Here is a 17702-nt window from a genome sequence, read left to right on the forward strand (position 1 = left end):
ATGGACCAATGGGAATTAATGATGTTATTAATTTTAAATGCGTCCTTGTTATATTGTGTGATAAATGGCACATTTATATTCGTACAGGGTTGATCTTTAGGTTTGGGTACTAACATGGATTCTCTAGATGTACTGGCAGTTCTTTCTAAAGCATTATGGATGACATCCTCTCTATACCTCCTTTCTCTGAACTTCCTCGACAAAACCACTGACTGTTGTTGAAATACATCATTGTCAGAACAATTTCGCTTCAAACGTCTATACTGTCCATATGGAATGTTGGTAATCCATCTATTAAGATGGCAGCTAGACCGTAAGATATAATTGTTTGCGTCAACATCCTTAAAATAGTTTTTTGTTTTGATGTTGTTATTTTCTAGGTATATGGTGAGGTCGAGGAAGTTCACTGTGGAGGTGCTTGAAATAGAGGTGAATTTGAGATTAAATTCATTAATGTCTAAATTTTTGAGGAACATATCTAAATCTCCTTGTGGCCCCTTCCACACAAAGAGAATGTCATCAATGTACCTACGCCATGTGACCAAATTTGCGCCATGACCTGCCCATGACCATATGTATTGATCTTCCCACATGGCCATGAGAAGGTTCGCGTAACTTGGCGCAAATTTGGTCCCCATGGCGGTTCCACATAATTGGAGGAAAAATTCATCACAAAACCAGAAAAAATTCCTACTGAGGACAAATTTTATGCACTCAATTAGAAATTCTATCTGATTATTCGGCATAGTTCCCTCCTTTTCCAAAAACAGCTTGGCGGCTCTGCATCCATCCTCGTGTCTAATGGATGTGTACAGAGCCGTCACATCTGTAGTGACCAATATAAAGTTTTCTTCCCACTGGATATCCCTTAACATCAGGATCACATCGGTGGTATCCTTTAGGTAAGATTTTTGTTTTTTCACAATTTCTTGAAGATAGTGATCTATGTATTCTGACAGGTTTGCTGTAAGGGATCCTATACCGGAGATTATTGGTCTCCCTGGGGGTTGCGTTAGGTTCTTATGGATCTTTGGTAGGAAATAGAAGACAGGGAATATCGGATCCTGTACATTTAGAAATTGGAATTCATATTCCTCTAATATTCCCTGTCCTCTACCATCCTCCAAGAGGGACTGCAGTTCCTTTTTGAATTCCACTGTTGGATTGCTGCTTAATTTTTGATAGGTAGTATTGTCCCCTAGGATCCTATTGGCCTCACTCATATAGTATATATGATCCATGACGACCACACCCCCTCCTTTGTCTGCCTGCTTAATTATAATAGTTTTATCCAGTGAGAGTTCTTCTAACGCTATTTTTTCTTCTTTTGTTAGATTCGTGTGGAAAGAAAAAAAAGACAAAAGAAGAAAAAATAGCGTTAGAAGAACTCTCACTGGATAAAACTATTATAATTAAGCAGGCAGACAAAGGAGGGGGTGTGGTCGTCATGGATCATATATACTATATGAGTGAGGCCAATAGGATCCTAGGGGACAATACTACCTATCAAAAATTAAGCAGCAATCCAACAGTGGAATTCAAAAAGGAACTGCAGTCCCTCTTGGAGGATGGTAGAGGACAGGGAATATTAGAGGAATATGAATTCCAATTTCTAAATGTACAGGATCCGATATTCCCTGTCTTCTATTTCCTACCAAAGATCCATAAGAACCTAACGCAACCCCCAGGGAGACCAATAATCTCCGGTATAGGATCCCTTACAGCAAACCTGTCAGAATACATAGATCACTATCTTCAAGAAATTGTGAAAAAACAAAAATCTTACCTAAAGGATACCACCGATGTGATCCTGATGTTAAGGGATATCCAGTGGGAAGAAAACTTTATATTGGTCACTACAGATGTGACGGCTCTGTACACATCCATTAGACACGAGGATGGATGCAGAGCCGCCAAGCTGTTTTTGGAAAAGGAGGGAACTATGCCGAATAATCAGATAGAATTTCTAATTGAGTGCATAAAATTTGTCCTCAGTAGGAATTTTTTCTGGTTTTGTGATGAATTTTTCCTCCAATTATGTGGAACCGCCATGGGGACCAAATTTGCGCCAAGTTACACGAACCTTCTCATGGCCATGTGGGAAGATCAATACATATGGTCATGGGCAGGTCATGGCGCAAATTTGGTCACATGGCGTAGGTACATTGATGACATTCTCTTTGTGTGGAAGGGGCCACAAGGAGATTTAGATATGTTCCTCAAAAATTTAGACATTAATGAATTTAATCTCAAATTCACCTCTATTTCAAGCACCTCCACAGTGAACTTCCTCGACCTCACCATATACCTAGAAAATAACAACATCAAAACAAAAAACTATTTTAAGGATGTTGACGCAAACAATTATATCTTACGGTCTAGCTGCCATCTTAATAGATGGATTACCAACATTCCATATGGACAGTATAGACGTTTGAAGCGAAATTGTTCTGACAATGATGTATTTCAACAACAGTCAGTGGTTTTGTCGAGGAAGTTCAGAGAAAGGAGGTATAGAGAGGATGTCATCCATAATGCTTTAGAAAGAACTGCCAGTACATCTAGAGAATCCATGTTAGTACCCAAACCTAAAGATCAACCCTGTACGAATATAAATGTGCCATTTATCACACAATATAACAAGGACGCATTTAAAATTAATAACATCATTAATTCCCATTGGTCCATCCTAAAAAATGATCCAATCATTGGGAAACACCTACCGGACAAGGTGAAAATGGTCTATAGGAAAGCCCCAAATATTAAGAACATCGTGGCCCCTAGTGCATTAAAAAGAAAAAATATTGCTAATAACTCAGGCTGGTTGAATCCGACACAAGGTTTTCATGGCTGTAAAATGTGTACAGCCTGCAACTTTAGGTCTAAAGTTACGAATAATTTTACGTCTTATACTACCAAGAAAGTATACAATATAAAACAACATCTCAATTGCAGAACAAATTTCGTAATATATCTCATTGAGTGCAGTTGCGGTCTCCAATATGTTGGGAAAACAATTCGCCCTTTGAAAATACGTATATTGGAGCATATTGGAAACATCAGGAGAAAACTTACCACCCATAGTGTTTCCAATCATTTCTTGCTAAAGCATAACTCTGATCCAATAGGGTTAACTTTTAAGGCCATAGAACAGGTGATGCCACATTGGAGGGGTGGCAACAGACATTCAGCTCTCATAAAGAGAGAATCTTTCTGGATGTTTGAATTGAACACTATGTCCCCCTCAGGCCTGAATTTAGAATTTGATATTAAACCTTTTTTATGAGTTTTTATTACATTATATATTTTAAAAATTCATCAGTTATTCCTATATTTCCTGCATTAACTGTTCTTTTCTATTCCCCCCTCAGGACACTTTACACTTTATTTTTTACCGATATATTTTTTACCGATATATTTTATATATTTTAAGTTTTTTATTAAAGGTAGATCATGTGATTTTAATAGTTTGAGTATAGATTTGAACTCTGCATATGTATGATACAGAGATTAATAAATTGTTTTTTCGCTTTGAAACTGTTTAGCACTTGTGGCAATATATTTACTCTATTATGATGCCAACAGTATACCATGCACTAAGCACTTTATAGTATAGAATGTGTATGATAATATATTTGAAAAGCTTATGTTTGTCGGATAACTGTTCATGCCTACAGTATATAGGAGATTTGGTAAAATACAGACTCGGATGATTGTGTACTAGATAGATATAGCAGGTACTGTTGAAAGACCGCCACCTGCAGATTATATATGTCCAATATTTATGGACAGGCATTCAGTGATAAAGTTTTACTGACTGCCCTGCAGGATCGCGATCCCAATCATTCATGAAATCCATCAGAGCAGCTATCTGGGCCAGTATAACCTTGGCATTAATAGTCTACAAGCATTTCCCAGTTAACCAATTAAATGTTAATTAGAGGGTGTATATATACTAGCTACACTGCTCACAACGTCACTCCTGAAGATGCCAAGAGGTGAAACGCGTAGAGTGACGCTGTCTCTACCCACCGGAACCCTCGGATGCTGATGACGTCACTTCCGGTCGCTGACACGCACTGGTGACACGCACAGCAGAGAAGGAGAAAACCCGAGAGAGAGATCCTATCCGGTGGCAGCATCAAGCGGAATTTGCAGAGATCATTGTGATCAAAAATGCTGTTTTTTATCTTGCTACATGTGAGTAGATTGGAATTTACCTACTAAATGTATTAAACTGCCAAACAGTCTACGCTATGTCCAGTTTTTCCTATCCTAAGGTCAGCTGATAACCACACTCCTCTGGCAACAACTAACCACACAGATTGACACCAGTTCGTAAAGATACCTTTACGTGTCTGTATCCTACCTCACGTTTGTGAGTATTTTGAGTACACACTCTGTGCTAGACATTCTAATATCTTTTCACTATTTGCACAATATTGCACCATAAGTATTTTTTTATGTGTTCCCACATGGTATGCGCTTCCTGATGACTCACCTGCCACTTGTCCAAACGAGGATTGAGAAAGAAATCCTACACCAGGTTACAGCTGCAATCAACTACAATGTTTGTCTGAGTATCACTTTATCACTATTTTATTGATTATCTCACTATTGTTATAAATGTATATGAGCGCCAATATTGGTTAAACACCCCTCCTATTTTCCATCCTCTCGAACTTGACCAAGCATTATGTGACATGAAGAACCAATTTTTGGAGTGTGGCTACTGCTACGAGGAGGTATCTGCAGCCCTGGAACAAGCCAAGGACATTGAGAGATCCTTTCTGCAAAAACCCCAAGGTAAAAAGGAATACGATACTCGTTTCAATATTAAAAGCACATTCAGCAGGGCCTCAGGCTTTATTAAAAAGAGTATTCTCAAGCATAGCCACATTTTGACCAGTGACAAACACTTCACACAGCAACCTAGATTTTGCTGTCATAGAAGTCGAAATCTGGGTGACCTTCTAACACAGGCAGACCCCACGAAAAAGTATGCAAGCAAACAGACATGGCTAAAAATACCAGCAGGCGTCCATAAGTGCCACGGCTGTGTTAATTGCCAATTCATGATTCTGGGCAAATCATACACACATCCTCATCATCGTAACCCCATTAAAATCAAAGACTTCTGGAGCGCATGCTCGACGATGGAGTAAATGGAGACATGATTTCAGAGCTCCGCTCCCACCGGCGCAATTAAAGTCATTATAAGCGGCAGAAACGTGAATTTACCTGATCGCTATACATCACAGCACTCATAAACATCCAGAGATGCCCATTAGCAAATCAGCTCGGAGCAAAAGTCAACCGGTCACCACTTATTGTAGGAAAAGTGGAGTGCCCCCAGCCGAAAGAACAGAGATCCCTGCGCAGACATCAGACAAGGTCCCCAATATGGATCCTCTCACAGAGGAGGAAGGGGATGAAGAGACATTCTGGCGCAAAGACCTAAAAGTATTCTGTGCAGAAATGAAGAAGTTCTTCAAAACAGAACTTTGGGCACTTAGGAAGGACCTCGATGCTCTCGGACTGACTCCATTGAAACAAAAATGGATGACACAACTACTGCCCTGGCTCAAACTAACGACCAAGTCACTGCACTGAAAGACAGAGTCAGGTTCTTGGAGGACAAGGCGGAGGACGCTGAAAACCACGACAGGCGATGCAACATCAGGCTGCGGGGGGTCCCTGAAAATATAAATGATCCTGAGGACTTTACCAATAGGTGGCTGGAACACCTTTTTCCAGATAAGTCAGACTCTGAGATATTACTGGACCGCTGCCACAGAGCTCTGCATGGGAAGCCTCAGAGCGGTGACCCTCCCAGAGATATAGTAACACGATTCCTCCATTTCCGCACCAAAGAGGTGGTGTGCAGGATTGCCCGGGAAGCTAAGACCCTGGAGTTCGAGGGGGTCAAGCTCCAAATATATCAGGACTTGGCCCCAGCTACCCTGATCAAAAGAAAGGCTCTGGCTCCTATTACAAAAGTTCTCAGAGAACACAGCATCAGATACCGATGGCTGTTTCCATGTGCCCTCCTTTCAATTAAAAATGGTGTTGCTCACACTCTAAAGAGTCCGGAAGATGGAGTGGCTTCCTCGCCAAACTCGGTGTCACTGGAGCCATTCAAAGTCCAGCTCACCCCCCATCCGTTAACACCAACCCCCCCCCCCCCCCACTCCCTCCTGGAACAAAGCAGGGGCCACCCACGCTAAACAGCATGCAATGCCTGAGGCTTCAGGCTCCAATTGAACATATAGAACACAAGAGACATGCCACACCGCTCACTAATATTAGATAGATGAATTTATAATAATGTTATTTTACTGATTTCTATTTATGACATAAATGGGTGCTACCTATGTACAATGGTTAATAGTATTAACAATTGAATGAAGATTGTGACTCATCACAAAATCACTCACAGAAGGTACATTTGTGGTGCACACCACACTAAGAATTTTTAATTTTATGTGAATATTTACAGTGAAACACCTTGGTGAAAAAGTGAAGAAATTAAATATAATTAAAACTGACACGTGGTGTTATTATAACTGATTCCTGCCAAATTATGTATTAATGGTGGTTATATGACTTCACTATGGGATATAATTGATTATCTTAAATCAGAATATTACCTCCTGCTCAAATTAATAAATCAAGAGTAATCCCCACAGTTGATAAATATGAAGTCTCACAATCAGAACATATTAACTCATATCAATGCCCTTGCACATAGCAGGATGAATAGTTCATATAGTGAAACAAAATAACACATGAGCTGGCATCCATGCAAACTCCAGAGTCATTGGTAAAAAATCTTATCTCAGAGGTATGGTTGCATAGTAGAAGAGGGGATTCCCTGAGCAGCTAAACTACCATATGAAAGCTGTTTGTGATCAAACAGCACAGCTCTAACATCGCTGTCAAGTTATACTAGGGAGTCCCTGTACCTAGTGATGAAATCATATACAGTACCTTGCAACAAAACTCTCTGTGAGTAAATATAAGAATACTTAGCTAATTGTAGCCTGAACGCTGCGTCTATCACGGCACACCAAACTCATCCTGCACACATGCAAAGGCACTGGCAGTTCCGGAATCAGCTACACCTCGTGATGTGACATCACCACGTCACTGCGCCCACGGTGGTGACATCATATCACATATTTCATGGTATGACCGTGGACCAATAGAGCTAAGGTGCAACAATATCCAAGCTAGTAGGCCGGGGGCGAACTGGAAACTCAATGAATCAATTCTAAAAATACCTGAAATTTGTGAGGCAAAAGGCCACTACATAGAACAGTTCTTTGAACTAAACACAGGCTCTGTAGAGTCCCATATAACTCTATGGAAGGCCGATAAGGCAAAACTAAGGGGCCTTTTGATCAACATCACAGCTAAAAGGAAAAGAGAGAGAGAAGCCAAAATTAAGACACTCCAAACCAAACTACACTCCCTCTTAATATCCCACAAAAATCAACCAGATACACAGGTGTCACAGGCTTTAAAAGACATAAAAATTGAATTGAATATGCTAATGACTTCCAATGCAGATAACTCATTGAGCTGGTCTAAAAGAAAGTTTTATGAAAAAGCTAACAGGCCGGATACAATGCTGGCGTGGGCGCTGAGGGAGAGACAATCCAAATTTAACATCCAAGCTATATGTTTAAAATCTGGTATACACACGGCCAACCCCAAAAAGATAGTAGAAGAAATTGGTTCATTCTACGGCTCCCTGTATAATGGGAAGAAAGTGGCACATAATAGTAAAATGAGCAGGGCTTTAAGAGATTTCTTATCCAGCTCAAAACTAGAGAGATTGACAGTGAGTGACAGGAATACAGTAGGCTGGGAGCTGACTTCACCTTGGAAGAAATTTTCCAAGCCATCAAAGAACTTAAATCATCCAAGGCACCTGGGCCAGATGGTTTCTCAGGGTTATATTATAAGAAATGTGTTAAAACCCTTGCCCCGAGGCTGCTCCGCATGTTTAACGCGATCTTAGCGGGAGCCCCGATTCCCAGAGACATGTTACGAGCGTCAATATCACTAATACACAAGCCTGTAAAAGTTACAGGCCAATATCCTTAATCAATACAGATATTAAAATCTATGCTAAACTACTGGCCAACAGATTAAGTCTAATCCTACCCAGACTAATACACCCAGATCAAGTCGGCTTTATCAAAGGGAGGCAGGCAGCGGATAATACCCAACGATTTATTGATCTGCTAAAATTGGCGAACAACAACAACAAAAAAAGTATGTTATTAAGTCTGGATTCGGAAAAAGCCTTTGATAGGATAGACTGGCCATATCTCAAAGAGACGCTCGCGGCATTCGGTTTCAGGGAATGGGTGAGTGGGGCGATTATGTCGCTGTACTCATCAGGGCTTTCCCTCACTCCCTTTTCAAATTCAAAGTGGCATTAGACAGGGGTGCCCGCTATCTCCCCTCCTGTTCGCCCTGTGTATCGAACCCCTGGCAGCACACATCCGTGATAACCCGGATATCTCAGTGTTAAACGCTTATTCTCAAACACATAAGATGGCCCTGTATGCAGATGATATCCTCTTAATCATTTCAAAACCCCTTACCTCCCTACCAAACCTATTTGACCTACTAGACAGATTCTCAAAAGTTTCTGGTTTCAAAATAAATCAATCCAAATCTGAAGCTCTGAATATCAATCTACCTAGACATACACAGAAACTATTGAAATTGAATTTTAACTTCAATTGGCAAAAACACTCTATAAGATATATGGGGATTCAAATCACAAAAGATGCAAAAAGCATCTATAATGCAAATTATCCCAACCTAATTCGGACATTAAAAAAAGATCTTTTCAGATGGTCATCCAAGAAGATTTCTTGGATAGGTAGGATACACAGCGTTAAAATGAATCTCCTTCCCCGTATCCTATATCTCTTTCAAACGTTACCAGTGCCACTCAAACTGAAGGATATACTCTCACTTTAGTCTGAAATATCTAACTATCTGGAAAGGGAAAAAACCGAGAGTCAATAAATTGAATATGCAAAGACCTGTTATAGCGGGCGGCCAAGCGGTACCCTATCTGTTATCATATAACAAAGCGGCCCAATTAGGTCAAATTGTTCAATGGCATTCCGACCCTAAATTGAAAAGATGGGTGGAATTAGAAGGTGCTGCTTGTTCCCCATTAGAACTGAGCAGCTTAATTTGGCTACCTAAAAATGCACGAAAGCATATCGTTCTGCCGTTCACCTCAATGACTAACTCCTTATCAGTCTGGGAAGCTTCGAAATTAAAGCACTCACTCACATCAGGAAGCTCACTGATGTCCCCAATTTGGAACAACCCTAAGTTCGCACCAGGCCTAATTGGTAATATTGGATCAAACTGGAGATCAAACAGATACAATAGAGTCAAAGATCTGGAGGGCTATAATTTAAAAATCAAAACATTTGATCTTATCAGATCAGAGAAAAATATTCCCCATACAGAATTCTTTAAATACCTCCAGATCAGAGCATTCTACAACAAATTTGCCCCATATCCCCCTATGACGAAATTAAAAAAGCTCTGTCGGACTGATACCGATACAAAGGGACTTATCTCAACGATATACGGAGAGGTAATCGATTCAAAGGCTCTAAATCAACAAACCCCGTCATTTCGGAATCAATGGGAGTTAGACCTTGGGGAATCCCTAAAAGACGAAGATTGGAACACCATATTCCTAGCGGCCGCCAAATGCTCCATTTGCACTACACTAAAGGAGAATGCATATAAAGTTCTTATGAGATGGTACCTCACCCCACTCAAATTATCTAAGTTTGTTCCAGGCTCCTCCATTGTGCCCTAAACAATGTGGAGGAACGGCTGACTTACTCCATATGCTGTGGTCATGCCCGCGTATATCCCAAATATGGGAAAGATCAGGAATTGGAATCAGAGGATTTTTGACCTCACTATTCCCCCTGACCCCTGGCTGTTCCTTTTGAACAGACCTCTAAAGGGTCTATCAAAATCACATAATAAATTAATTGCGCATTTTGCATTTGCAACAAGGTGCGAGATCGCAGCACTTTGGAAAAGCCCGACATACCAATTATCCCAAAGATTCGGAATCGAATTTGGTTTATTTGCCAGATGGAAAAATTAACGAGTTTAGTTAACGACACTGGCGACAATTTTCTCAACGTCTGGTTACCTTGGCTGGCACAGACAGATATCCCCGGGGTTGAGAGTAACACAATCTGGCTCTGATAATATGAGATGCGTTCTCCTTTGGGAGAGAGTGCCCACAAATCCTCCCAACAAAACAATCCTATCATTCATAGGTATCAGAATTGATACCAGAAGAGGCCGATACAGCTCCTCCCCTCCCTTTCCTACCTATACCCTATTCCTCCTCCCGCCCTCCCCAAATTCACCCAAATCAACCCATCCCCCCCCCCTTTTTTTTTTGTCGCCCCCCGTGTACCCACACCTTTGTCTTCCCCAAGACACATGACTAAGTAGGGCTCGAAAAGCCATGTGTAGCAAAGATGTACGAACCATGTATTTCTCCTCATGATAGTATTGATTGTAATGAGTATGTATTAATGCACAAAAAAACGGTCACGTAATGTCTTTCCTGTATAACATGCATATTTGATGTCAATAAAACTCAAGTTATAAAAAAAAAAAAAAAAAAAATCAAAGACTTCTTAAACTGTGAGTCCAAATACGTGGTATATTTTATCAGGTGCCCCTGTGGACTATATTACGTGGGGAAGACAATTCACATGATGAAAGAACGTATGAGTCTACATCGATCTGCCATCAGGAAGGCGCTTGCTGACACAGAGAATAAGGAAGATTTGACCCAACAACCTGTGGCGAGACACTTTAAAGAGATGAAACACAGCATGGCTACACTTCGGTGTATGCCTATTTCTCAAGTTCCCGCATCCCCAAGGGGTGGTGACCGTAACAGAGCCCTGTTCCAGCTGGAAGCAAAGACCATATATGGGTTGGACACCTTGAGCCCCCGTGGACTCAACGAGGACTTCAAATTGGGTTGTTTCCTCTAACTCTGATGTTCTTGTCAGCCTTTCGGTTTTCATCACAGGCTTCCCCTTCTATCCAGTTGGATTTATACCCTATCTGACATTGATGCACTGAATGAGCTGGACTACTGTGTTACTAGCACCATCTTCTGATAATAGGATCATGGCATCCCTACAGCACGACCCTGGGCGACCACAGGAGTCGAGGTATTCTGTTCCATCATCCTGGCAGTTCATTGCCTAAACCGTCATGGCCTGTTCTGAGATGCTATTTTACCACAGCAGGTTTTTTGTTACCACAACTGGTCGCGGATACTTTGCCTTTCCTCTCTGGTCAATTGCAACTCGTGCCACACAATGCCCACTGCTGACAATAGGAAGGCCGTCATTTCCACAGCAGCAGGACATTTCGGAAGGTTCTGATTTACCTTTGTTTCTATGATACATGTACTGTTAACCATAGGAAGACCGTTATTTCCACAGCAGTTACACCAATGGAATCAGCCACGTTTTGCTGTCCACTACAAGCTGTAGTATCTCTGACCTTTTGCAGTTCCTTTTGGGGTGCAGTGCCCCTTTGAAATTCAGCTTTATTACTGTTATATATGTGGGTTGCATGTACACTTATTAGCCTATCATGTATATCCCAAATATTATTATTGCATTTTGGTTCAATTAGGCACTGTACTAAACGGCCAGTATATCCCCTTACATGAATATGCATACGTATTTTGGCAAAGATCACTTTTATTTTCCGCCACATCATCATTGTACATATTTTTGCTTTATTATTGTGTTATTTTCTTCACACGGTCCACACGTGGGTGACAGGATTTATGCACATAGTATCACACTCTGTATTGCTCCCCTTTCCTCTCTTCCCTCCTCCCTCACCCCCTCCCCTTTCAACTCCCCCCCACCTCTCCCCATCCCACATTGACTCCGTTAGGCTACTTTGCCTCTGCTTCTAGCCATAACGTGCGCAGTTGGCTCCGCCCATGCCATCGCATCTCCAGTTGCCTGGTTACGCTCTGGCACTCTCTGCGTGATTCCATGAGTATTGCATAACACACGCGGTTTTGCCCAATCCAATTTTTTGCTATTCCTTTGTTTTTTTGGTCTGGGCTGTAATAGATCACTCCTAACTCTCGAGTCAGCTGCAATAAAAGCTTTGTCTAGCGGCTCCTCACTATAATCCTTTTCTCAAAATCTATCCCGTATAAAATCTGCTTGTAATAAAAATTGATCTCTATCTGTACTATTTCTTTTAAGTCTATTAAATTGCCCAAAGGGCACATTATCCATCCATCTGGGCAAATGGCTGCTTGATCTTAAAATATAATTATTCTTATCAATTTCCTTGAAATTAGTTTTTGTTTTGATTTCATTATTATCTATGTATACTATCAAATCGAGGAAATTGATCTGGTGTTTACTGCTTTGGCTGGTGAATTTTAGGTTGCACGTGTTATCATTGATATAATTAAAAAACGTTATTAAATCTTCTTTCCCTTTCCATATTAAAAACACGTCATCGATGAAACGACACTAGAGGACCAGGTCCGCACTGAGCTCGTCTCCAGGCCAGATGTATTCGCCCTCCCAGACGGCCATAAATAAATTGGCATAGCTCGGTTCGAACCTGGGTCCCCATCGCCGTACAACAATTCTGCAAATAAAATTCTCCACCATACCAAAAATAGTTATGATTTAAAATAAAATTGATGCTCTCAATGATAAACTCTGCCTGAAGTTCGGGCAATTCTTCATCCTGTTGTTATATTTTCCTAATTGCAGAACAACCCTTCTCGTGTTGTATGGATGTATAAAGGGACGTTACGTCACAACTCGCCATAATGTAATGATCTTCCCACTTAATGTCATTCAAAACATTCAATATATTCATAGTGTCTCTTAGATAAGATTTCTGTTTGGTCACGTATTTCTGAAGAAACCCATCTATATACTTAGATAGGTTGCCTGTAAGTGAGTCAATCCCAGAGACAATGGGTCTGCCTGGGGGTTTGACTACACTTTGTGAACCTTTGCGAGGTGATAAAATACTGGCATTTTTGCCTTATCATTATACAAAAAATTGTATTCGTGATCATTCAAAATGCCAGCTTCCCTTCCTTTATCTAAGAGACATTTTAATTTTTCTGTATATTCTTTAATTGGGTTAGACCTCAATTTTGTGTATGTATTAGTATCCTCCAAAAGGCTTAGGGATTCTTTGTCATAAACCCCTCCCCCTTATCTGCTTGTTTGGTTATCAAATTATCATTGGCCGCTAGTTCTTTTAAGGCCTCTTTTTCTTTTTGAGTTAAATTCTCTTTGTGTTTAGTTTGGTTTTTCATCAGATCATCGAAATCATTTGTAATCATTTGGAAGAGAACCTCCAAATTATTTCCTATTGCAAATTGGGGGTAAAAAGTTGATTTTGGTTTCAGTACTGTGTGTATAAAATTTCTCTCTTGTTGTATTACTGGAGGAATTATTGTATCAGCCTTTGGTTCTACATTCCTACCCAATAAATATCTCTTAAGGGTTAATTTTCTTAAATATTTATTTGCATCGATGTAGAGATCAAAACAGCTATGTCCCTTCACTGGTGCAAAAAATAGCCCTTTTGAGATAACACTTTTCTGGGATTCTGATAAAATAACAGAGCTTAAATTAAAAATATTACTCTCATTTACCTTGTGCTCATTTTGAGTTCTCATTCTTTTTCTTCTCCCCATCTTTCCTCTGTAGGTCTTCCTCTTTTTGAGGCTTTGGGTCCCTTCTTCACTAGTGGGAGATACCGATTTTTCATTTCCCACAAAGTGGAAGATCCCTCTGCTCCCAAAAAAACCTCCAACCTGTCACTCCCATGATGGTCATCTCTCCTATTTTCTCTTATCTTCCTCTCTTCTATTCTCAGGAGATTGATCTTATATCTACAGTATGTCTTTCTTCTTCTCTTTTCTCTCTTTTAGCTTGATTTATTGGTGTATTTATTGGTGTATAATTGGCTCTCTCTCGTTCACTTATCCAATGATCAGGCTGATAAGGACTCCAGTTGCAGGCATCCTTAGTATTATCTTCAACACTTATGTAAGTGATTTTCATATATTGTTTATTAATAAATTGTGATTTTATTTTTTCTATGTCTGCATCCCATATGTTGTTTCTTTACATTTGGAGGTCATGAGATTATCGCCCAATGCCAAACTAACAATGTTGAACACGCCACACCATTTCCAAGTTCGCAGAAAGATGATCATCACGCCGGCAGCTACTCGCCATTTTTAAAAATGTTGCTATCACAGGTATTGGGGCTTTCTGTGATAGCAACTCACAACATTGGTACCGCAGGCCCGCGGGTACCCGGGACGGCCGCGGGGACCCCGGGACGGCCGCGGGGTCAGCCGGGGACACCCGCGCGACTCCCGGCCTCCCTCGGGGACCCCTGCGGGGTCAGCCGGGGACACCCGCCAGCCTGTTGTATTGGTTTTGCGCCTGCATAAAGGTAAACAAAGAATTTTTTCTAAGTCCAGCTTTTTTTATCACCTGCCTTTAGCTGGTGAGCTTTATTCAGCGAAACTTTAACGTACGATCAGTTTGCGATGCTTAGTGAATCCCGCAGAAGGGCAGGATTCAGCGCAAACAGCTGATCGTACGATCAAAGTTGGACTTAGAAAAAATTTCAAGGAAAAGCCCGTTTTAGAGCGCAAATTGCCTGTTTGCGCGGCTTAGTGCATAGCGCTCGGCGGAACTTCACGTTCTAAAAGCCCTTTGCGCTCTTAAAATGACTTATCACTGCTTAGTGCATAGCCCCCACAGTCTTTATATAAAACAGCAATGTCTTTATTGTCCTTAATATCGCACACAGCAGCAGTTCATTTCACAGCAGCAAGTCATGTACAGCAGAGCTTCCAAACGTAACTGGACTATTTCTCCACTCCTCTCCTCCAGGCTGTATCCTAGCAGGATGGGCTGTTTGGGGCTTCAATACCCCAACCCCCACCTCCAGGAAATACTCTCTGGGTGAGGGTAGATCTCCCCCCTCACCCCCTCAGCAGGGTGAGGGGCATTGGTCCACAGCACTACAGTGCTATCACCTCTAATCAGTATGGCTGAGTGTCTTCTCTCCTGTTTCCTTGAACTCCCAGACCATGCTCTCTCTGTTCCAGCACTCTCCACTCTCACAACTCCAACAGACTGACCAGACTGACTCTCACCGACTGAACTCAGACACACACAGGAGCAGCCCACTAAATAGATACAGCCCTGCCCCTTATGATGTCAGCAGGACCTCCCCTCTGCCTCAGGCCTACCACAGAGTCAGGGGCCTACCTCTATCACAGCAAGGCAGGGCTTGGTGGAGGAAAAACCCATGATTACTACTGGCGCCTGCCCTTACCAGGGCTTACTCCAGTAGGAGAAGGATAGGTAGCCCACTATTTCTTACAGGGGCTACACTCTCCCTCTGGTGGAATCCAATGGTCCCCACTTGGACCTAACTTTAGTAGCACCATCCTGCGGAGAACAAACCTGGGAAACAAACACATTGCAAGGCAGGTTATTTCTTGAGCCAACCACCAGGTGGCATAACAGTAACAGTCACTCCCAACGGGGAGAACCACTAATGATAATGTTTTAGGTCAGGCTTTCGTACCTTCCTCCCATTATGGTCAGTTATTGTAATGTAGTAGGGCTGTACTGACCCAGACTCTGGCCGGTATATAACGCTGTGCATGTATATGCACCGCCCCACACTCCAGGCCTGAACCACCTCACTGATACGGTCTTCATTGTGGTAACCCGCCTTACCAAACCTTGTCCTCAAATACTCTTGTACGGCCGCTATCTCTGTTCTCCTCTATTTCCCTCATTATAGGTTCAGACACATAAGGGTATTCGTACCCGTGGGACTGCCTAAACCTAGACACTATGGCTCTGTCTGCTCTGCTTAATTTGGGCAGTTTCTTAGGACCCGCCCTGCTTGGCAGTACCCAAATCTCCGGTTCTACAGGAGCAATGTCATCGTACAATATACTGGGCCCCTTAGGCATGATGATCCCTTGCTCTATCTCCTGAAATCTGTGTTCTAACTCATCCATCACCTCCTCGGGAGTATAGACACCTACCGCCCACCAATGATCAACTAAGTTGTTCCTGATCAACAGGAACCTGGTGCTGTCCATACCTTTGTAGTACCCAGTGAACAGGGGTGCCCACCACTTGTCATGGTGCTCGTATGCTGACATGGGGCTAGAAGTACCTGTCTCTGACTCGGTCTGTGATGAGACACTGGACGTACCTGCCTCCGTAGAGTGCGAGCAGCTGCGTCTACCCTTGGCATTTATGTAGTTGGTAGGATTCATTTTGGAAACTACCTGGCTTACCAGCCATGCCTCCACAGTAGTATGGGACCCTCGGGCCCTCCCTCTAGACATAGGAGAAAAAGGTACATGTTTAGGCATACGTATCACAGTATCATATGGTACCTCCCCCTCAGATCCCTTGTCACTTAGTTCCCAATCCCGCAAATCCTTGGAGTACTTGGGATTCTTACTCAATTTATCCCCACTAGGTCCCAGTGTCATGACTCGTGACAGGGCAGGGGCAGGGGCCGGGGCCAGGGCGCTAGGGACTGGGGCTGGGGCAATGTCTGTTTCAATGTCCATCAAGCGGGTAATCCCGCGACCAGTGGGCTGTTTCTTGCTTGCTCTGTCCGCTGAGCCCTGTGATCCTCTGGAAGGACCTTGGCTTCTCAAGGTGGCCATGGCAGCGGCCATAGCTGCGCTCCGCGGGGAGAACAACGCTCCCAGGCCTCTTTTCCAGTCGGACGCAGAAGTGATGTCATCGCTGCCTCCCGCGGAATACCCATCCGCTCCGTGGTCACGCACCGGAAGTGCGTCGAGGACCGGAAGGGGCGGTGGTGGGTCATTGGGTCCGCGGACGGGTAAGTAGGCTGCACGCCTCTCCTTCTCGTCCTCTGCAGGGCCCGTCTTCGCCTGGCGGGAGGAAGGGGGGGTGGAGTCTCCTTACCGCTCCGCTGCAGGCTGATGTACTCGGGTCCCTCTGGATCCGCCTCCGATGCCGTCTCCGCCGCACTGGGAGTCACCACGGCCGTGGGACTTCTACGGGCCTCAGGCAGCACCAGTGTTTTCCATCGGGGGGTGTCCAGAGTCGTCTGCTCTCTCTCTCCGGTAAGTGGACTGCCATCTTTCTTACAGCTCGGGTGGTTCGCCATCTTCTTCCTCTGAAGACGACTTGGTCGGATCCTCCGCTAGGGAGTCACCTGGGTCTTTTGCGGCCCCGCCAGTGGTTAGTGGTACGAAACGGGCCCGCTCCGGTACCTCCACTGCGGTCGCGCTCTTCTCCGCCGGATCTCCGCTCGGCTCTGTAGTTGGCTGGGCCTTGGCTCCCACCTTGGCAGGGGTGCAGGGAACTAGGGCAGCCTCATCAGTCGTTTCCGCCACCTCCGTTAGGGTTCCCGGAGAGGGCTGGCTACATGTACTATGGTGGTGCATACCTGCTTGGAACAGGAGGGCCTGAGTTTCCCGCGTTGGTGTGGGGGATAACAGGGCCAGGCTTCTGGGGTATATGCCTTCATCTTTAGTGGTAGTGCAGCGCCTCCATTCTCTGGCGAAA

Source organism: Ascaphus truei, chromosome 8 (assembly GCF_040206685.1).
Source record: "Ascaphus truei isolate aAscTru1 chromosome 8, aAscTru1.hap1, whole genome shotgun sequence".
In the NCBI taxonomy this organism is placed as follows: Eukaryota; Metazoa; Chordata; class Amphibia; order Anura; family Ascaphidae; genus Ascaphus; species Ascaphus truei.